The sequence below is a fragment of the Macrobrachium nipponense genome, chromosome 33 (genome assembly GCF_015104395.2).
Source record: "Macrobrachium nipponense isolate FS-2020 chromosome 33, ASM1510439v2, whole genome shotgun sequence".
NCBI classification, from domain to species: domain Eukaryota; kingdom Metazoa; phylum Arthropoda; class Malacostraca; order Decapoda; family Palaemonidae; genus Macrobrachium; species Macrobrachium nipponense.
This window is the reverse complement of record NC_087219.1, coordinates 38,817,953-38,841,122: the sequence shown is the minus strand read 5'-3', so window position 1 is coordinate 38,841,122 and position 23,170 is coordinate 38,817,953.

Here is a 23,170-nt window from a genome sequence, read left to right as displayed (position 1 = left end):
TTATGGATGTATAGAGACTGGAAAAACTATTGAGCCTATAGCATAACGGACGAAGTGTCACCTCCCCCCTTCCCACTTCCCCCAGGTGGGGGAGAGGGGGTTGTGGGGTACAGAGTAAAGGGGTTACGGATGTAGACTGGAAAAACTATTACCCCTAAACCAATACGATGAAATGGCGCTTCCTGTATACTGTGGAAAGTATATATCACAATTAAGAAGACCAGAGACGTTGAAATACCAGATCCATTAACAGAATTCGCATGCGCTAAACAATGAAGCTAAAAATAATAGTATATTAAAAATACTAAGCTCGAGGACATGCTAGACAGTTATAGGCAGAAATCAGGCCCGAATGGCAATGATAACTACACTAAGGCCTGGTTTCCAATGGAGTGAGCAAGTGCATTTATCCTGCTTCGGAAAAATCTACATACTTAGCTTTCCTTGTTCCATATAAACGCCTCCTTTCAAGCCAGTATTCAAATCATTTGCCTACACTGAAAGATCAATGCATTGATTTACTTATAGGAAAAACTGACGTAACATGCGTAAATGCTCTGATAAAACACAGCTCAATTTATCTACTAACATATGGTGCGAGGCTTCCTAGTCCTAAATAAATGATTCTGATTAATTTTACAATATCATAAGGTTCATTCAGTTCCTTAAATTGGTAATTATGTTTAATAAATTGTAAAGTTTTTCTTTTGCAATGTCACTGTTTGTTACTGGTACATGTGTAAGTGTTTACATAATAAAAATATGGAATGTTAGTCCATATATATAAAAGATTGCTTGCAGGAATGTGATCAGACTAGAGACGCTAAAGATGACGTATACAATAAGTATGTAGGCTAAGTTGAAATGCCGTCATCTGTGGTCATTCATTTGTTTTGAAACAGTCCAAGCTCCCTGCTTGAGACAACTACCCCGACCTATAATTCAAACGGCCTACGTGATCTGTAGCGTGTCTCATTTGATTGTGTGTTCGTATGAAACTATGTCATTTGTATGTATGTTCATATGTTCGAACTACTGTCTGTTCCTTCATAACTTGTAACAGAGATGGTAGACAGGAGAACAGAGTTAGCTATCGTCATTAGAAGACCTGTACCTCTTTACCTAAGCTTTATCATGTAGAGGAATAGGATTAGCCATCATCATTGGCAGAAGCGATCAAGCTATCGTTATTAGAAGACTTGTACAATCATATCTGATCTTCACCATGTAAAACTTCAGAAGAATATATAATTTTTTATACTTAGTGTTTTCTACAAGAACCTCCTCACCATGAGTTTAACACATCGTCGTCATAACCAACAAGATAATACCGACTTCGTAAATGATCTACAAACCCCAGACACTCCATTGAAGATGGAAGTGCAATACCAACCGACTTAGCGTAATATTATCGCTAGTCTAACATTACCTCATAGGGCGCCTTATCATACAAGGCACAAGCCCTAATACATGTACCTATAAAATAGTACCTATAAAATAGAGGTTAGTATGTATGTTTAATTTTCGTCATTATAAATCTACGTAAAGACAAGCATAAGCTATCTTTGGTTACATTTTATGAACTGGAGAATATGCACGCGTGAATACTACCTCCGTAGCGATTGAATTTTCCTTGATGCCATATCAAGCGGCCCTTATTTTCATTTTTGTGTTTAGTTTTCTTAAAACTGATCTAATGCCCTATTGCGAGGGCTCCGTTCCAAATAAAATACAGCAAACTAAAACGGCAACATCAAAAGTAACAAATAAATATATATACTTCAAGAACTATTCACAAAAACATTTCGTCAACGTTAAGAATAAGTTTCCCCAAAATTCTCTACCACAATGAGCTCCATCAACTCTTTGATCCAAACCTTATAAGACTAATGACGTATTTGTATAAATCAAAATTAATCCCACCATCTCTCTCCATAATCCCTCCTTAGATTACTCGTAATCTTAATTAACAACTTTTTTTCTTTTTTTTTCATCCATAATATCAAGGAGTTCCAGAACCTGCATATTTAGGACCGCCCTTGGCCACCATATTAACATGGCCTCCAAGTGCTTATTAACGCGTCGCAGTATTAAAGGTCAGTGACTGAGAGTTCACGGATTGTTTGGTGATTGCACACTGGTATTAAGCAACAAACAGTAATCCCATTCAAATCGCAGAATGAACGATAAATATTTGTAATTGTAATCTTTATAAATGTAAGGAAGTCAGATTAAATTTAACCTCCGTATTAATTCAGATATTTAACTGATTTGGTCTTACGAAATTTAGGCTGTCAATTTATATATATATACATATATATATATATATATATATATATATATATATATTATATATATATATATATATATATATAAGTGATATGACATATATATATATATATATATATATATATATATATATATATATATAAGTCATATCACTTTTCCGTGATTCATATACATATATCGAGCTACAATGTCCTTTAATATCTAATTCGCTCTACCTCGGAATTAATATATTTTTCATATAGCTTAACCGAAGGGGAATTTTTTCTCGATAATAGACTTGCCTGGATCGGGGCGCGAACCCAGGATCCTTTCAAATCCAGGAACATCAGTGAAGCTTTTATCGAGAAAAAATTCCCCTTCGGTTAAGCATATATGAAAATATATTAATTCCAAGGTAGAGCGAATTAGATATTGAAGGACATTGTAGCTCGATATATGTATATATAATATATATATATTTATATATATTATATATATATATATATATATATTATAGGATTTGGCATTCAGCCAAGCACTGGGGCTACTGTGGCCATTCGGTGCTGAAACGGAAATTGACGGTAAAAGGTTTGAAAGGTGTTACAGGATGAAAACTTCAAAGCAGTTGCACAAAGAAACGATTGTTAGTAGAGGGTGGACATTAAGATGGAAGAAAGAGAATATGAACAGAGGTAGTGTAAAAGGAATGGAAGTAGTTGCATCTAGGGGCCGAAGGGACGCTGCAAAAAACCTTAAGTAAAACCTACATTGCACCGAATGAGGTGCACTGACGGCACTACCCCCCTGAGGTTTTGGGTGTCAAGCCCCGCACTGGGGCATTTTCAGTCATTCAGGACCTATATGGGAGTGAAACAAGGGAGTTGGAGGGGTTAGACAATGAGATAAAAAGATCTAGAAAATATAGAAGGTGAAGTAAAAGGATCTGAAAAAAAGGAATCAGGAATAGAGTTAAAGCAAAAGGCTGAAATGAGTGCAGCTAGTGCCCCGAATGGACACTCCAAAAAGTAAAGTATACCTTAGTTTAACCATACCACTGAGCTGATTAACAGCTCTCTTATGGCTGGCCCGAAGGATTGTATATTTTTACGTGGCTAGGAAACAAGTGGTTACCTAGCAAAGGGACCTATTGCTTATTGTGGTATCCGAACCACATCATATCGAGAAATGAATTTCTAATTGGCAAAAATAAATTTCTCTGATTCAACTTTGCAGTGTGGGGAGGCGAACTCGCGACTACAGAATCGGTAGGCGAGCACGTAAACCACCCGTCCAACGGGAAACTATGGACGCGGCAAACGCCAAAGTAATGCCTACAGTGCACCACGGGGAAGGAAGGGGGAAGCTGTTTAACTGACTGTTTTAAATCTTAGCATGGCAACAACGAATGCTATTTTTAATTCATAGCGCAAACGTACAGACAAATTTTGAAGTACATCCATATATATGTCAACATCAGGTACAGCCATCTTGGAAACTAGAAGTGATTAGTTGACATTATTATTATTATTATTATTATTATTATTATTATTATTATTATTAATTATTATATATATATATATATATATATATATATATATATATATATACATATAACAAACTTGTTAATCCTGAACTTTTTAACATCAGACAACACGTCAATAAACAAACATAATATACTATATATATATATATATATATATATATATATATATATATATATATATATTATATATTATATATGATAATATATATACTATATATATATATATATATATATTATCTGGTAAAAATGTTCTGTTATGACAGAATTCCATCTAATAAAAGGAGCCCATAAAACACCAAAATATAGAGAGAGAAATACTATATTTTAGGGACTGCTGTCTCCTCTTCTGGTAGATGAATGAGAAAAGTTACAGAAAAGGTGGATTTTATACCAATAGGTTCATCCACAGGTAAGCCAAATTTACGTGACAAAATCCAGTTTAAACTGGAATTTGTCACGTATAATTTATAGCAGCAACTGCCGGTACAAGAGTCAAATGATGGAATCGGCCTTGATTAAAGAAAGGCAGGTAATGAATATCTCAAAGGGAGCATGAGACTCAGATATCATTGACAAGGTTTTTCATTCAACCGACGCTTAAGAAGATTAAAGGAAGATTATCAGTGGGAGTGACCTAAATTTGGCTTACCTGTGGATGGACCTCTTGGTATAAATACCACCTTTTCTGTAACTTTTCTCATTCATCTACCTGAAGAGGGAGACAGCAGTCTCTGAAATATAATATTTCTCTCTCTATATTTTGGTGTTTTTTATGGGCTCCTTTTATTATTATTATTATTATTATACTATATATCATATATATATAAAATATATATAATGATATATATATATATTTGCGTCAGAGCAACAAAAGCCACCTCTGCCTAGAAATAAAAAATTACTGGTCGACTCACTGATAATTCAAAATACCATGGCATCACATCAACACAGGTCATTCAGGCCCTGAAATGGAGAATTCCTGAACGATTATAATCTAACACATGATGGAATGTAGCAAAGATGACCTCCACCTCCAAAGAAAAATGGAATTATCAAGTAAATTTAAACATCAGTATTATCATCATAACTATCTCCACCTGGAAACAAATAAAGCTTATTAGTAGTATGATATATATATATATATATATATATATATATATATATATGATATATATATAATATATATATATATATATATAATATATATATATATATCATAAATACAAAGTTCACACCCGCCCTCCTGACACGGCGCTGACAATCCACGAAAGAATAAACAGATAGAGCCGCTTTGCAAAAGAAGGGTCGGATAGTTCCTGGATGCTGCCCATAAATAACTCGAGCGGTCGCAACATACGACACTGGGGACGTGGTATCCGCGACCTGGGGGCATCCCACTCTCTATTGGTATCCCCTTCTGTCGCAGAGCATTTTCCTCCATTGCGGCATTCCCTTTCTCCATTGCTTTTCTCATTCGAAGGGATACTATTATGCCGTCATGGTATCCCCTCCCAAGAGATATTTCCATACCCGCAGTATTCTCTCCTTCCTAGTGATACCCCAGGGTACCAGTGGCATTCTCTGATAACGTCTCGTACCGGAGGTTCCCCAAACTGGAGGCACGCCTACTTTCCCAGTGGTATTCCTTCCCCAGTATCCCGTCCCCCCTCCTAGAGGTATTCTTTCCTTACCAGGGGCATTCTTTCTCTGCCAGTGGTATCCCATACCTAGTGGCTTCTTTCCTACCCTGTGGCATTATTTCCTTTCTAGTGGTATTCTTTCCTCCCCTATGACACTCATTCCTCTCCGGTGGCATTCTTTCCTCCTCTGTGGCATTCTTTCCTCTCCAGTGGCATTCTTTCCTCCCCTGTGGCATTCTTTCCTCCCCTGTGGCATTCTATCCTCCCCTGTGGCATTCTTTCCTCCCCTGTGGCATTCTATCCTCTCCAGTGGTATTCTTTCCTCTCCTGTGGCATTCTTTCCTTAATGTGGGCATTCCTTTTCCTCCCCTGCCAAGATTCTTTCCTTCCCCTGTGGCATTCTTCCTCTCCAGTGGTATTCTTTCCTCTCCTGTGGCATTCTTTCCTCTCCAGTGGTATTCTTTCCTCTCCTGTGGCATTCTTTCCTTAACTGTGGCATCCTTTCCTCCCCTGCAGCATTCTTTCCTCCCCTGTGGCATTCTTTCCTCTCCAGTGGTATTCTTTTCTCTCCTGTGGGATTCTTTCCTCTCCGTGTGGTTTATCTTTCCTTCTCCAGTGGCAATTTTCTTTTCCCTCGCCAGTGCAATTTCTTTCCTTCCTTCAAAGTGGCATTCTTTCCTCGCCAGTGGCATTCTTTCCTTCCTTGTGGCATTTTTTCTTTCCTTCCCTGTGGTTATCCTTTTCCCCTTGTGGCATTCTCCACCAGTGGCACTCCCCTTTTCCCCCCTGTGGGACATTTCTTTTCCTTAACTTTGTGGCATTCTTTCCCTTTCCGCCAGTGGCATTTTTTCCTTTCCTTACAGATTTGATATTCCCTTTCCTTCCTTTGTGGCATTCTTTCCTCCCCTGTGGCGTTATTTCATTTCTTTCCCCTGTTCTAAAGCGTCATTCTTTCTTTCCCCTTACCATTGAATTTTCTTTTCCTTCTTTTTGTTGCAGTCTTCCGTCCCCTGTTAGGTTATTTCTTTTCCTCCCCCTCCTGGTGGTATTCTTTCCTCTCCTGTGGCATTCTTTCCTCTCCAGTGGCATTCTTTCCTTACCAGTGGTATTCTTTCCTTCCTTGTGGCATTCTTTCCTCCCCTGTGGTATTCCTTCTTCCCCTGTGGCATTCTTTCCTAACCAGTGGCACTCTTTCCTCCCCTGTGACATTCTTTCCTTAACTGTGGCATTCTTTCCTCAGTGGTTGCCACCGGTGCTCCTCCCTTGTCGAGTGATTGTAGGCATTTCCTTCCACCCTGGAAGCGATACCCTCCTCTATCCCTTGTGTGTTCCTACTCTTCCTAATTCCCCAGTGGCTTTTCCCTCACGCCCTCCTCTCCTGGGACACTCACTCCCCTCCTCTCCACCCGTGGGTCATCTCCTCCCTCTCTCACCCCTAATGCCAATCCCTTTCGCACTCCCTTCTTTGACATGGACAGACCTCCTGCCTCCTCCCGTCCCATGGAAACTCAGTACAACTCCATGGAACGGTTTAATCATTAGACGCCAGTCTCGGACAGTGGCGGTCCAGTTGCGGTAATGGCGGTAAGCCAGGTGGAGATAATAGGAGGAGGAGAGAGGGAGAGGAGAGAGGGAGAGGAGAGAGGGAGTAGAAGATATTACTTCGATACGCCTTGATTCGTTAATGACTCCCTCGCCCCTTTTACATTTGTCGGTCGGACTCATTCGGAGTTCTTGCTTAGGGGGGAGAGCAAGGCTGCTGATTCACTGTCCTGGGTATTTCTGTTTTGTTTTGTTTTCTGTCTCTCTTCGTTTCTTCATTTCTTTCTTTCTCTTCATTCTTTCTTTTCTTTCAATTCTGCGGAGGCTGACGAGAAGCGCTCCTAATGATTCTTCTTTTTTTTTCTCTTAGTCATGCACTTAAAAGAGACCCCTTGAAACCTTGGGTTACTTGAAAGGAGGGGGGTGGGGGAAGGGGGAGGGGTCTAATCTAATGTTCTTGTTATTCCGGTAGCTTTGCACCAACTCTCTATTTACATATTTCTCTCAAAACTATAGGTTTGGGGGCGGGGGGAAGGTTTCTATATTTATAGTTGTTTAAATTCTCTTGCACCAACGCTCTAGTAACATATTTCCCTTAAAATTCTGGTTACAAACTTGTGTAATTCAGTTACAAACTAATAAACATGTAACAGTTCATATGATCCAATTGTTGAAAGCAAAAGGCCACAATGATTCCTGTGAGGCCGACATAAGGGAACAAACCAAGGAAATATGACCCAATTAAGAGAACTGATAGGAAGAACTGATAGGGTGGTCTTGGTGTAGGAGTGGCGGTGGGAGTGGCCCAGATGTGACTAATGCCCCGTTGGCATTCGGGCATATTTATGACAATTGTCGCTCGCACCAGACTGCTAAGGTTTGGTAAAAAAAAAAAAGTTTCATTAAGGAGGCCTTTTTTTTTTTTTTTTTTCCCAAGGTAGAGCATTTATCCATTATTGATCGTTCATTTTTATCCGGGACTGGAGCCAGTATGAATGAGCAAATCCTTCGACCAGAAACTTTTATATTGCTCTAAAAATCATATTTATTACATGAACTTCGTTAAGCATTAAAACACATTTCCTCACCATGGTAATGAAAGTGAATTCGTCTTGACATACACATGCAATATCTAATAAGCTACATATTTCTGATACCTATTCAGTCCCCCACACCTTCCGTAACAAGAGAGATGGGAATATGAAGACTTCCGCTAAGGCTACGTAAACTGCTTCCTAGAAAGATCAGTTACAAGGTACATTGTGAAAAAATCTACGGTAATGGTACACCAGGTTTCGCAGGCACGAAAATTCTGAAACAATGCAGTCATCAGCAAGTCTCTTTTCCCAAAGGTTACTTTCGTCTCTCTCTCTCTCTCCTCTCTCCTCTCTCTCTCTCTCTCTCTCTCTCTCTCTCTCTCTCTCTCTCTCAAATTCGTTTGCTGACGGCAGATTACGGGACTAACCTATCAAAAATAATTTTCGTAAAACTTCCCAACATTTCTGCATAATTCTCCTAACGAACCGACAGAGAAACCTTTTAAATAATCTACGTGGCGAAGGTATTACTTATAAGAAATCTTTTTAAAATATTATTTTAAAATATTATTCAATAACCAATCGATTAAATATCTTAAAACTTCACAACAAATTTTCCGCATAATTCTTCTAACAAACAGACAAACAAACATATTAAAAAGAACCTATATGGCAAAGGTATTACTTATATGAAATCCATTGAACATATTATTTTATAACCAATCAATAAAATATCTTAAAGCTTCATATGAAAATTATCTGCATAATTCTGCTAACGAACAGACATAATAATAAGAAAATCTACATAGTGAAGGTATTACTTATGAGAAATCTAATAAAAATTTTATTTTATAACCAATCGATAAAATACCCTAAAACTTCATAAAAAATTATCTGCATGATTCTGCTAACGAATAGACATAATAAAAAAACTACGTAGCGAAGGTATTACTTTTCAGAAATCTATTACAAATATTATTTCAAAACCAATCAATAGGACATCTTAAAACTTCATAAAAAATATACCTGTATAATTCTGCTAACGAACAGACAATAAAAAAAAACAATGTAGCGAAGGTATTACTTATAAGAAATCTATTAAAAATATTATTTTGACTTTAATCTTTGTTGATTCTGAGACATTCCATGAAAACTATTAACAAAACGATGCATTTTAATCCTTTAAACATTTGAATTAACCAAGGGGACTTTTCAAATACAGTTACCAGGTACAAGAATGTATGGTTACTTCGTAATTGGGCTTCAACCTTTTTTTTTCATAAATGCAGTTTGGATTTCATATTATTATTCAATATTTCTTCTCTAGCAAAACCAACCCAATTACCTTTTATAACGAGGACCAATTACTGCCTTCAAATATATTTCGATCTTCCTTATCCACAACTTATTACCAAGAGAATATTAATCGTTTGAACAAAGACCAGTTACTTTGAGGTAATCTGATAAGCTTTTTTTGACAACCAATCATATTTTCTGCCTTAAAATTTTTTTAAATCATTCTATTTTTTTTTTCAAATGGGTCAATCAAATCATTAAGTTTTTAAAGTGAAACAAGTTACATTATTTGCCTGCTTTAGTTTACCAAAATTAAGATCAATAACATACTTTATATTACTTTCTCAATAGTAAGACACCTTCTCTCATTCATTCCAGCTTTCAAAATTAAGAATACTACCCATTCTATTTTGTACCTTCAAAAACAATTACATTAGCTCCTTATAACTTATTTGATATCTACAATTATCCTTGGTTTGTTTGTTTGTATAGTGTTTTTACGTTGCATGGAACCAGTCGTTATTCAGCAACGGGACAATTATCTCTGGATTATTTTATAGACTTACCAAGCACCAGTGACCTTTAGATTATTTTAATTTTCCTTAAACAAAGAAAGTTCAACTCAGAATAAGGCTTCCTTATTAAATAATACCAACTGACTCAGCAATTATTTTTCTTAATAAGCAAAAACCTTGCAACTTTCAGATATTCAATACCGTCCTTTGAAAAAAAAAAAAAAAAAAAAAAAAAAAAAAAAAAAAAAAAAAAAACTTTTGAACTCGAAATAAATTTAGCTAATTTATCATGCCAATATACCTGGAAATTACTTTAATCGGTAAACAAGAAATAGCCTTTAATTCATTTTAATTTTCATAGAAGCAAATTTGCTTTCAGATCTCTCTCTCTCTCTCTCTCTCTCTCTCTCTCTCTCTCTCTCTCTCTCTCTCTCTCTCTCTCTCTCTGTGTCTGATTGCGAGGACAACTTATAGAAACATTCAAAATACTGACAGGCACAACAAAAGTAGACAGTAACCTTTTTAAGTTAAACGAAAACCAGACAAGAAATAATCGATGGAAACTAGAACTGATGAGATACAACACACCTCATTGCGGGAACTTCTTTACATACAAGATATGTGACACCTGGAATAAACTGCCGTCAGAAGTGGTAGATAGCCACAGTATGGAAGAGTTTAAAAGAAAGCTAGACAGAATCATTAGGACACTGTGGATGCACAGTAAAACCTGCTCCTAGAGACAAGTGAGCACACGATGTCTCCTCGGATGGACTAACAAGTTTTTGAGACATCCTAATCCATGTAGCTCTCTCTCTCTCTCTCTCTCTCTGGGGTCTGAAGTCTCTCTCTCTCTCTCTCTCTCTCTCTCTCTCTCTCTCTCTCTCTCTCTCTCTGGCCTCTCTCTCTCTCTCTCTCTTGGTTTTCGAAGTCTCTTGCAAGCTCGTCCGGCCTCGCCCCATAAATAACATCGTGTGTGGTGATCTACGAATTAAACTGTCTCTTGTAATTGATATCATTAGCTCCGCTTCTGAGGGCTAATGAGCGGAACGCCAAATCGGTAATTGCAAAGATTTTCTTTTTCTTTTTTTTATTTCGAGAAAATCTTAAAAGTGATTGGTACTCGATCCCCCACCCCCTCCCCCCCAGACGAACGGGATCGTGATGACATGGGGTGACACATTGGTTGTTCTCCAGTTCTGGTCTTGAGACACTGAGAACAGCCTTATTCTCTTCCAAAAAAATATATCTTCACAAAAACGCTTATACTTACAACCACACAAATACACAATACAGTGACTCCCCTAACTTCTCGTCACATCAAGCTTTTTGTGACCAGTGTTTCAATGCAAAGCCTTAAAAGGTACAAATGATGACAGCCCATCCAATATTGTGCAGTTTCACACTTTTTGTGGTAAGTCTGTCACTGCAAAGCCTGAAATCCCAAGAAGTACACATGAAGAAAGCCCAACCAATATTGTACAATTTCACACGCTTTTTGTGATAAATCTGTTACTGCAAAGCCTTAAAAACAAAAGAAATACACATGATGACAGCCCAACCAATATTGTATATACAATTTCACACTATTGTGATAAATTTGTCACTGCAAAGCCTCAAATACAAAAAGAATTACACACGAAGAAAGCGCAACCAATATTGTACAACCTCACACTTTTTTGTGATATGTTTGTCACTGCAAAGCCTGAAATCCTAAGAGAAGTACACAGGAAGGAAGAAAGCCCAACCAATACTGTACAATTTCAATGTTTTTTTTTTTTTTTTTTTTTTTTTTTTTTTTTTTTTTTTTTTTTTTTTTTTTTTTTGTGATACGTTTGTCACTGCAAAGCCTTAAATCCTAAGAGAAGTACACATGGAAGGAAGCCCAACCAATATAGTACAATTTCACACTTTGTTATGATAAGTTAGTCACTGCAAAGCATCAGATCCTAAAAGAAATACTAATGAAGAGAGCCCAGCCCATACTGCACAATTTCCCATCTCATCACCGGTAGTAGGGTTTCTTCAGTTCTTCATTTTGAAATTAAAGCTTTGCAATGACAAATGAAATTATAAAAAAAATAGGAAGTTGAAGTATATACCTCTCGCTGGTCAAGACCTTTCGAAAATTGGAGCTAATCTTTTCAGCTAAAACAAATAATTCAGTATTAGATATATGGTTTTCCGCCTATTAAATGCACTTTCAGATGACGAGAGCCTTTACAAGATTTGAGTCTCACTGGCCCAGTTCTATTTGTTTGTTTGTTTGTATTGTGTTTTTACGCTGCATGGAACCAGTGGTTATTCAGCAACGAGACCAACGGCTTTACGTGACTTCCGAACCACGTCGAGAGTGAACTTCTATCACCAGAAATATACATCTCTCACTGCTCAATGGAATGCCCGAGAATCGAACTCGCTGCCACCGGGGTGGCAGGTCAAGACCATACCGATCACGCCACTGAGGCGCTCGGCCCATTTCTATTAACACTGTCAAGAAAGTCAATCGGTAAATTAATCATTTAATTCAAAGGTTAAGATTTTTAAACAACCATCTCAGGAGTGACTCATAACATATAGGTATGTATATACATGCGATCAAGAACATTCCCTACCCAAAAATTCATACAAACAAAAATTAAAGTTTCCATTGACATGCACGTTTCAAAACGAAGTCAGTATGTATATGTTAAGGGAAATGTCTGCAAATCAGCCCAATTCACATAAAGAAATGTTAGTAAATCAGCCCAGTTTCACATAATGAAATGTTTAGTAAATCAGCCCAGTTCACATAAGGAAATGTTAGTAAATCAGCCCACTTCACATAATGAAATGTTAGTAAATCAGCCCAGTTCACATAAGGAAATGTTAGTAAATCAGCCCACTTCACATAATGAAATGTTAGTAAATCAGCCCAGTTCACATAATGAAATGTTAGTAAATCAGCCCAGTTCACATAAGGAAATGTTAGTAAATCAGCCCAGTTCACATAAAGAAATGTTTATAAATTAGCCCAGTTCACATAAAGAAATGTTTATAAATCAGCACAATTCACATAAAGAAATGTTTATAAATCAGCCCAATTCACATAGTAATCTCTCTCTCAACTTGAAAAGTTGATAATAAGTTCCGTTCGTTACCCTTGATGATATTGACTTTTCTCATGATGAACAATTCTGCCTCGTCTCGGTATCCTAACTATAAGGCAGGAATCCGGCATCCTTTGGCGAAGGAAGTGTCCATCACTTTATTAACTGAACTAATTAATACAGAAAATAACCACAATATACCAGAATCACCGTCAATATTATTATTATTAGAAATTATTAATCAAACGCAAGACCACTACACCCACCCAATGCCCGTAGAGTTCCAATGATCAGTTACAAGAAAATTCAGGGAATTCATTACAAACAATATATAATTAGCTCTGAACTGTATGACGAAAAACCAAATATTATATTTCTACTGAATTTTAGACAAAAAAAATTAATAAAAAAACAAGTTCAAACGCAAGACCACTACACCCACCCAATGCCCGTAGAGTTCCGTCATGAAAATCGTTACAAAGAAAATTCAGGGCGAATTCCAAATTACAAACAATATATAATTTAATTAAAGCTCCTGAACGTGTATGACGAAAACCAATATTATATTCTACTGAATTTTATAGACAAAAAAAAATAATACACAAGTTCGGATTATTTAAACATCCTAAGGCAAGGTGAGATGATTCTGCAGAGATGCTGGCATTTGGAATCTTCGTATCATTGGTAAAACATAGTTGATTGGCATTAAAAAAAATAAAAAAAAAAAAAAAACAGAGGAATCAAAACAGGAAAAGTACAACAAACGGAGCTTTTAAAATTAGTTGACTAAAGGAAGATGGATCAATTCATTTTTTTGCAAGAAAAAAAAAAAAAAACTACAGTTGTACTATATACACTTTTGAACAGAATTCAAAAATAAAATTTACGCTAAATGCCAAGAGTTGCGACCTATGAGGTCATTCAGCGTCCGAACGCAAACTGACAGCAAAAAGGTTTGGGAGGCGTAACAGGAGGAAAACCTCGCTATATATATATATATATATATATATATATATATATATATTATATATATATATATATATATAATATATATATAATATATATATATATATATATATATATATATATATATATATATATATATATATATATATATATATATTAAACATTGTGATTGATTGATAACTCGACTTAAGTCTGTAATAAGAGCTCATTTGGCTCCTACATTTTACTTATGACCAAAAAAGATTGAAAAAAAAATCCCTGTACGAAGGCATGAGTACTTTTTTTTTTTTTTTAGTAGTTTAGTGAGTTTATTTAGGGGAAGGGATGAACTGTTAGATTGAGGGGTGGGGGGTGTGGGAGCAGGTTCTTTTACTTGCCTTAGTTTGTTTTAATTTGTTGTAGCAAAGCTTCAACTGGTTCGCTATGATATATCTGACGTTCATTTGTCACTTACAGTTAAATCTTAATTTTAATCTGGGATTACACACACACACACACACACATGCCAAACTAAAATAAACTAAGGCACATTCAAAAAAATCTGCCAGCTCCCCAATCTGATAGTGTTACCCCTCCCCACCCCTCCCCCCGACACACACACAAAAAACCCTCTAAATAGAAGAAGAAAAAAAAAAAAAAACTTTGAACTGATCAGGCCAAGCAACTGCATCTCTTTCAGCTTCAATAATTCTTTTTTTAATTTTGTCATAAGCAAACGGTAGGAGTCTAATGAGCTCTCATTACAGACTACAAGCCGAGTATCAGTCAGTCTTCAAAGCATTTATTATATATCGGCATTGGGGCATTCATTCATTTTAACCATCATCTAGCGACGCAATAATAACACTTATAGACATCGATCATCTATCTGCAATTTCCTGCGAAGTGCTCTCAGGGTAAATTTTTTAGCATTGTAGCTACATACATATATATATCGTAGTTTGGTTACAGCTCGCCCCCCACCCCCCTCTCTCTCTCTCTCTCTCATTTGGCTACAGATATCTTTGCCTCTCTGTCTGTCTCTCTCATTTGGTTACATATCTCTCTCTCTCTCTCTCTCTCTCTCTCTCTCTCTCTCTCTCTCTCTCATTTGGCTACAGATCTCTCTGCCTCTCTGTTTGTCTCTCTCATTTGGTTACAGATCTCTCTCTCTCTCTCTCCCATTTGGTTTTAGATATCTGCCTCTCTGTCTGTCTGTTTGTCTCTCTCATTTGGCTACAGATCTCTCTGCCTCACCTTCTTTAGCCCTCATGACATAGTTATAGATCTCTCTCTCTCTCTCTCTCTCTCTCTCTCGGATACAGATCTCTCTCTTTCTCTGGATACAATTTCTCTCTTTCTCTATCTATCATGTAGTTATATATATATATATATATATATAATATATATATATATATATATATATATATATCTTCTCTCTCATTTGGTTACAGAACTCTCTCTCTCTCTCTCTCTCTCTCTCTCTCTCTCTCTCTCTCTCTCTCTCTCTCTCTCTCTCTGTGTGTGTGTGTGTCTCTCTCCCTCTCTTTCAGAATTCCACGCAACCTCTACTCAGTATTCTATAAACTCCTTTTCCATTAACATATCTATCCCTCTAGCTATCCGATATACGTACCCAACCCTTGGATTCACAAGGAGAGAACCACTTTTGGTTCATAACGGCCCACAATGACATCACTTATTAAGTCTCCTGGTTATACCAGCAGCTCTGAAAGTACACCCAACAACATTTCCATTGTCGTAAAACTAGAGAGAGGAGAGGGGTCCTCAGTAGGAGGAGGAGGAGGAGAGAGGGATCTCTCAAAGTGTCCCACGTTCATAAAAGCACCCAAAGCAAACCCTTCCCTAATTCCTGTAATCTTCAGGTAGCACTGGAATCAGCATAATTACAGGTAAGAATTAGATCCCAACCCCCTCCCCCTCCCCTCCCATCCCCCCGTTTTCTTTTAAGCCCAGAGAACCTTTCCTTGGGGCTAGGTCAATATCTCTTTAAGCATCTCGCCCGGAGGGGGGACCCACTCGAACTATGAATCAACGCTAAACGCCGGCAACGACTGACATTAGTGCCGTCATTACCAATTGTCATTATCGTGCAAGCTGCTAATCATCCCGAAATAATATTGTTGGTCTTGTCAATATTACCGTCGTTGGCTTTACCATTATCAACAATCGAGGTAACGCCACACACAAAAAAATAAATAAAAAATAAGATAAAATAAAAAAAAAACGATGAAGGCGTTTGATTGGCTGGTGGTACTACTTTATACAGCTGAGAGTGTATTGTTTAAGAAGCACAGCACTGGGTAGTGAAATAAATAAATCAATAAAAATAAATAAATAAGTAAAAATAGGTAAATAAAATAAAATGAAATAATTAATTACATTAAAATAAATAAAGTAAATTAATTAAATAAAAATATACATAGAATACATTTATAAACAAATAATGAGTAATTAATAAACGAATTAAAATAAATATACAAAAATAAAATTAATTACATTAAAAATACGTAAATAAATAAATAGATTTATATATAAATAACTTAAATAATTAACTTGCATAAAAAATTCGTAATCAAATATTGCAAATAAAAAACAAAAAAATAAAACGACTCAACCAGTCAATAAAAGAAGAGGAAGATGGCTTGTTTGTTTGTATGGTGTTTTTCCGTTGCATTGAACCAGTGGTTATTCAGCAACGGGACCAACGGCTTTACGTGACTTCCAAATCACATCGAGAGTGAACTTCTATCGCCAGAAATACACGTCTCTCACACCTCAATGGAATGCCCGAGAATCGAACTCGCGGCCACCGAGGTGGCAGGTCAAGCCCATACCGATCACGCCACTGAGGCACTTAAGAGGAAGAAGGTGATGAACACAAGTGTCTCAAAAACAGATCATTGCTCGAAGAGACGAGTATAGTCTTTAATCCTTATTAGTAAAAACTTATTGAAAATTCGCCTCCGAAACTCATCGAAAATTAGTGGCAGCCAGTGGTGGATTTTAGGATGGGGGGGGGGGGGGGAGCACTGTCATGGTAATCGCTCTATAGCGAAGTAAAATATATTAAAGTAAAGGAAAAAGCATTTTCTTCAAGTAGGTCTGCAGGCAGGAGGCATTCGCACACGTGTTGGAGGCGCCTGTTCTCATGATATTTTAGAATCGCCAGGTGGGATATGGAACTCAACAGGCGCTGACGTGTCGCCGCATATTATGATGTAACTATTCGCCTACTATGAGATTCAGGGTCTCTGTAACACGGTTTTTTGGACTTTGCTCCTTGTCAAAGCATCGGATGTAGCTGAAAGTTGACATATGTATATTTTACAACCACACACAAATTTTGTCAGCATTAGCAATAACCTAAACCCGATTGTTTTAATTTTTATAGAGTAAAAATGATCTAGCCGACGCCATGGCCAATGATTACGAGCCAAGAGTCGAAAAACATTCATTACGTAAGCAAGGTAAACAAACACCTTTGACGAAATGTTGCCCCGCCCATCCACTAGACAGAAACTCCATCGGTTCTGAAACCCAAAGTTTATGAATGGCGGAACAATACATAGATGTGGGGGGGGTATCAGTGCTAGCGTAGTAATACTACTATAGCAGTAGTGCTGCAACAGTATAGCAGTAATATACATGAATTAAACGTTTAGGCCAACTGCTGGGATCCTTGAGGATCATTTAGCACTTCTTACAACTACTCGATAAATTAGTTTTTATAGCCAGAAGTTAAATTTTCAGTGTTATCCTGAATTATAACGAGGAAAAAGTGGGTGGAGCCTCATGATTATCATTCTGACGATAATTTTTGGTGAAGGTTTAAAGCCAATATACGGTACCGGCTATTTTTTTTTCAGTAAATAGGTAGATTGCCAATAAATAGAAATTGCTTGACATTGGATATAGCAGTTATCAAATCAAGCTTGTCTACTATGTTTTTGAAAATTACCAACTATTCCCTACATCTTGTCAATCTTATTGTGACCTATAAAGTAGACTGTAATTTCTTAGGAAACCTATTTTGGGAGTTAGACTAATAATCGAAGTGTTTTTGTATTTATTAACATATTTTGTTGGTTTGTTCATTATGACAATTATCAGTGGAGAGGTTCCAGAGTTCATAAAGGTTTACTGCTTTGCTTGTATTTAAATTTGTGTCATTGTTGCCAGAGGTTTAGCCTTCGTTATGTATAGCCAATCATCCATCGAGAAAGAGGGAAGAAATGCTGTCATAAGTTACGTAACGAGTGCGTTCGAAACCTTTTCTCAGAGTAAGTTGGCCCGTCTTCAAAAAAAGTCACTTTTACATTGTAAGTACCAAATTTATTCAACCTACGTAATGCAGAACACAGTCAAAATTTATGTGTAGATATAATATGTATTCTGAATAAGCGTTATATTTATGAAATGCATAGATAAAAAGTTATTGCGAAAAAACCGTGTTACAGAGGCCCTGAATCTCATAGTAGATCCTTCTAAAACGTTCCTGTCGTCTCGGGAGTCTGTGACGTTTGCTGGTAGGCCCCGCCCCCAGATCGCCGTATATATACTATACGACTGACGAGAGAGCAGAAATCATCAGTGAGATATCACCAGAGAGAGAAAAGAGAAGGAACAGACGAAGGATAAGAGAGGAAGAAGGCGCACGAGAGTGGGATCGGATTCGAGTCAAGTTGTCCAGTTAAGAGAGAGAACGACAGAGGTGTTCCGACGTTGAGCAAGCCTTCAGAGGAGAAACGTCCTACAAGGTGGTTTTAAAGAGTTCCTGCCCTTCGAGTATCAAGAATAGACATTGTTTTCTGCAGTACGGAGTCGAGAAGACGTCTGAAGTTATAGTTCTCCTTTGTGAAGCCATCCCTTGGAGCAATGATTTTTGACAGTGCAAAACTGGCCAGCAATAAATAGGAGAAACCATTCTGCATTTATCTTTGTTAGTAAGTTTGTAAATAAACCTTTGTTCTGTTTGTGTTTCTTTCTATATTCATATCCTGAGTTTCAACTGTTGGTGCTGAATCTTTTTGTTTATTACATTATCGAACCTGTCCGATAATATAATAATTGGCGTGACATAATTGGCGACCTTGCTAGGCTATTCGGCACCGTAATATTGAAACAGGGTGAATATAGAAAGAACCAGAATTAGTGAGATGGTGAAAGAGTTTATTGAGTCTGGTAAGCTTCAAGGTCTAGAGGGGAATGATCTCCGTGAGTATGTTGAGAGGAAAGAAAAAGAAAAGTATGAGAGAGATGAAAGAGTGGCTGAGAGAGAAGTAATGAAAATGCAGCAAGAGAGAGAAGCACTGAAAATGCAGCAAGAGAGAGAAGCAATGAAAATGCAGCAAGAGAGAGAAATGTTGGTAATGCAGCAGGAAGAAAGAGAGAAAGAACGTATGCATGAGTTGGATATCACTCGTTTAAGGCAAAGTATTCTTAGCAATCAGACAGGCGAGAACGAAAATGGAGCTGATGGTTTAGGTATGAGTGCAGTGTTGAAATTAGTACCAAAGTTTGATGAGGAAGATGTAACTAAATATTTCATGTTTTGAGAAGTTAATGGAACGAGTAGGTTCTCCTAAAGAAATGTGGACTATATTTACAGTCAGTTTTGAGTGGTAGGGCACTTACCGTGTATACTTGTTTATCTAAGGAGGAATGTGAAACAAACTGTTCTTAGCGGCGTACCGTAAGAAATTTAGAAGTTTGAGAAAGGATGAGAATATTATGTATGTAGAATACGGTAAGAAGTTAGAAAGGCTGTTTTTTGATTGGTTGACTTCTGCTAAAGTTGAGGATTTTGATGGTTTGAAGAACTTAATGTTGTTAGAAAACTTCAAAGATAACGTATCCCCTGAGATTAAGCTTTATATTGAAGATAGGCGAGAAGTATCTTTTGCAGGAGCAACTAGGTTAGCAGACGAATATAGTTTGACTCATAATTTAAGTGTCAGTAAGAAGCGAAATGATCCTTTGTCTGGTAGAGTACAAAGGAGTAAAAGTGACTATTCCTGTTTTACATGCGGAAAACCTGGTCATACGTATAAGGTTTGTAAGACTTAAAGTGGCTTCTAGTGGCTCAGAATTAACTTGTTTCCGATGTAATGGGAAAGGGCATTTAGCGAGAAATTGTGCAGTGGACAGGAAAGACGTTAAGAAACCAGTGTCTCTAGTTAACCTTTCGTCAAGTAGGAATGATGTGATGAGAGAAACTAGGAAATTTTTTGGTGAATTTCTGTCAGAAGGTGTAGTTTCCTCTCTTGGAGGAGTAGATTAGAGATAAGTAGTCTTGCTTCGAGACACAGGAGCTGCTGTCTCACTAATTAGGAGAGAGTGTGCCAAACAGGGCAGAAATCAATATGGAAGAAAAAGTCATGTTAGGTGGATTTCCTAACACTTGTGTCCTTTGTCCTTTATCGAAGTTGAACTTAGAAAGTCAGGTAATGTCAGGAGAAGTGAAACTTGCAGTTGTTGACAGCTTGCCCGTTGATAGTGTTGACATTATTGTCGGTAATGACCTAGCTTTATCCAAGAATGTGAATCCTGTTGTGAGGGATATTCCAGTGCCTGAAATGGTAGTAACTAGGTCAGGTTTAGATACAGACACAGACTACGGTCATAATTTGTTCGTGGATTCAAACGAGTGTGATAGAGGTGGTGAGGTTGATCTTGGCGTGAGTGTGGCTGAGAGACCTGACTCTATCGGTGACAGTGATAGCCAAACGGAAGGTGTAGCTGTCGAGAGTAACGTAGTCGATGTAGCGGAATCAAGTAATAGTTACTGTGATGAATTTGGCACTAACCTTTTCAATAAGGATGAGCTAGTCAAGTTTCAGAGAGAGGATGAGACACTAACCCGAATTAATTTTTGAATGTGAACTGGATGATGACCTCGATAATGTGTGTAAGGAAACGTTTTGTTTGAAAGACGAAGTTTTGTGTCGTTATGTTCGTCCGAAGTCAGGTAATAAAGAGGAAATCACCGAACAATTAGTGGTTTCTAGGAAGCTTCGTGAGCTAGTCTTGAAGTTAGCACATGATGAGCAAGCACATTTGGGAGTAAATAAAACTTTCAGGTGTAAAAGCAGGGAGTACTTTTGGCCTAAAATGAGGAGTGACATAAGGAGGTATGTTTTAAGCTGTCATGAATGCCAAATTGCAGGAAAACCGAATCAAGTAACTCCCAGAGCTCCGTTGTGTAGTTATCGATATGGTCGGACTGTTGCCTAGAAGTAAGGGAGGGAGTATATATATGTTGACAATCATTGGATGACTAACCCGGTATCCAGTGGCGATACCCGTAAGAAGCTGTAACGCGAGGACTTTTGTTAAACGATTGTTTTCTAAGTTTGGTCTGCCTCGTACTATACAGAGTGATAATGGTAGTAATTTTGTATCCAATTATTTCAAGGATAGAATGAAAGAGTTAGGCATTAAACTCATAACTTCCACACCTTATCATCCCGAATCACAAGGCATTGTGGAGCGGTTTCACCGAATGTTAAAGAGTTGCCTACGAAAACTGTGTAGTAACTTTGAATATGACTGGGAAGAAACGTTACTGTTTGTTCTGTTAGCTTTAAGGTTGGCACAGAACGACACTACAGGATTTAGTCCTTTCAAGCTGGTTTTCGGTCACACCGCTAAGGGTCCTTTGGAAATGTTAAATGTAACTTAATGCTTAAAGAAGGTAGTGAGGACTACATAACTAATCTACAGTATTATAAAAACAATTTAAGAGATGCTTGGTAACTAGCGAAGGAGAACGAGAGTGGAAGTCAAGGGAAGACTAAACGGAAACATGATCTTAGAGCGAAAGAGACAAGTTACTGTGTGGGAGATAAAGTTTTAGTATTAGTCCAGAAAGAAGGTCCCTCTTTATCTTATAAGTTTGAAGGTCCTTTTTCAATTTCAGAGAAGAGGGGAAATCTAAATTATTTGATCGATATGGGTAAGCATAGAGCAAAGTGGATGCATGTAAACTTGCTTCAGAATTATAAAGAACGGCCCGTGCCGTGGCCAGTGCCCGTGTTCGTAGTAACGGTGTCACAGAGAGGATTTAGTTTTGAGAAAAACGCAAGAGGGATTTTAGTATTTCCAAGTTTTAATCAGAGTTCAGAAAACGAAAAATTAAGAGGAAAGGATAATGTTATAGCTGATAGCCTCTATAGAGATATTTCAGAATGAGTAGCTGATGACCGTTTTCTTTTTTGGCATGAGTGGATGAGTGAATGGAGAAGTGTTTAACTGGATTAAAGTTAAAGCTTTATGCAGAATTGTTCCTCTGCTGTTTGATTCTTGTTTCTCTTTAGAAAAAAATAAAATCAGTTGATTTCATTTTTTTTTCTTTTGGGGGAACCTGTCATGGTAATCACTCTATAGTGAAGTAAAATATATTAAAGGAAAGGAAAATGCATTTTCTTCAAGTAGGTCTGCAGCCAGGAGGCATTTGCGCACGTGTTGGAGGCGCCTGTTCTCATGATTATTTTAGAATCGCCAGGTGGGATATGGAACTCAACAGGCGCCGACGTGTCGCCACGTATTATGATGTAACTATTCCCCTAGAAGCCTAGATCCTTCTAAAACGTTCCTGTCGTCTCGGGAGTCTGTGATGTTCGCTGGTAGGCCCTGCCCCCAGATAAAAGAAGGAACAGACGAAGGATAAGAGACAGAAGGCGCACGAGAGTATGATAGGATTCGAGTCAAGTCGTCCAGTTAGAGAGAGAACGATAGAGGTATTCCGACGTTGAGCAAGCCTTCAGAGGAGAAACGTCCTACAAGGTGGTTTTGAGGAGTTCCTGCCCTTCGAGTATCAAGAATGGACATCGTTTTCTGCAGTACGGAGTCAAGAAGACGTCTGAAGTTATAGTTCTCCTTTGTGAAGCCATCGCTTCGAGCATTGATTTGCGACAGCTGCAAAACTGGCCAGCAAGTATTTCACTACCTCACTGTTTCCCCAGTTCACGCATTGTAAGGTTTTATTTTTTTTATGTAAATAGGAGAAACCATTCTGCATTTATCTTTGTTAGTAAGCTTGTAAATAAACCTTTGTTCTGTTTGTGTTTCTTTCTATATTCGTATCCCGAGTTTCAACTGTTGGTGCTGAATCCTTTTTGTTTATTATATCAAATCTGTAGCGGACCTCCCGGTCCGTGACAGGCACCTGGTCACGTGCCCACCCCCTACCCCTTCGATATGACTATTATATAATAAAGTTTTAAGAGAAGACAGTGAAAAAAAAAACAAGTAAATAAATGTATGGATACAT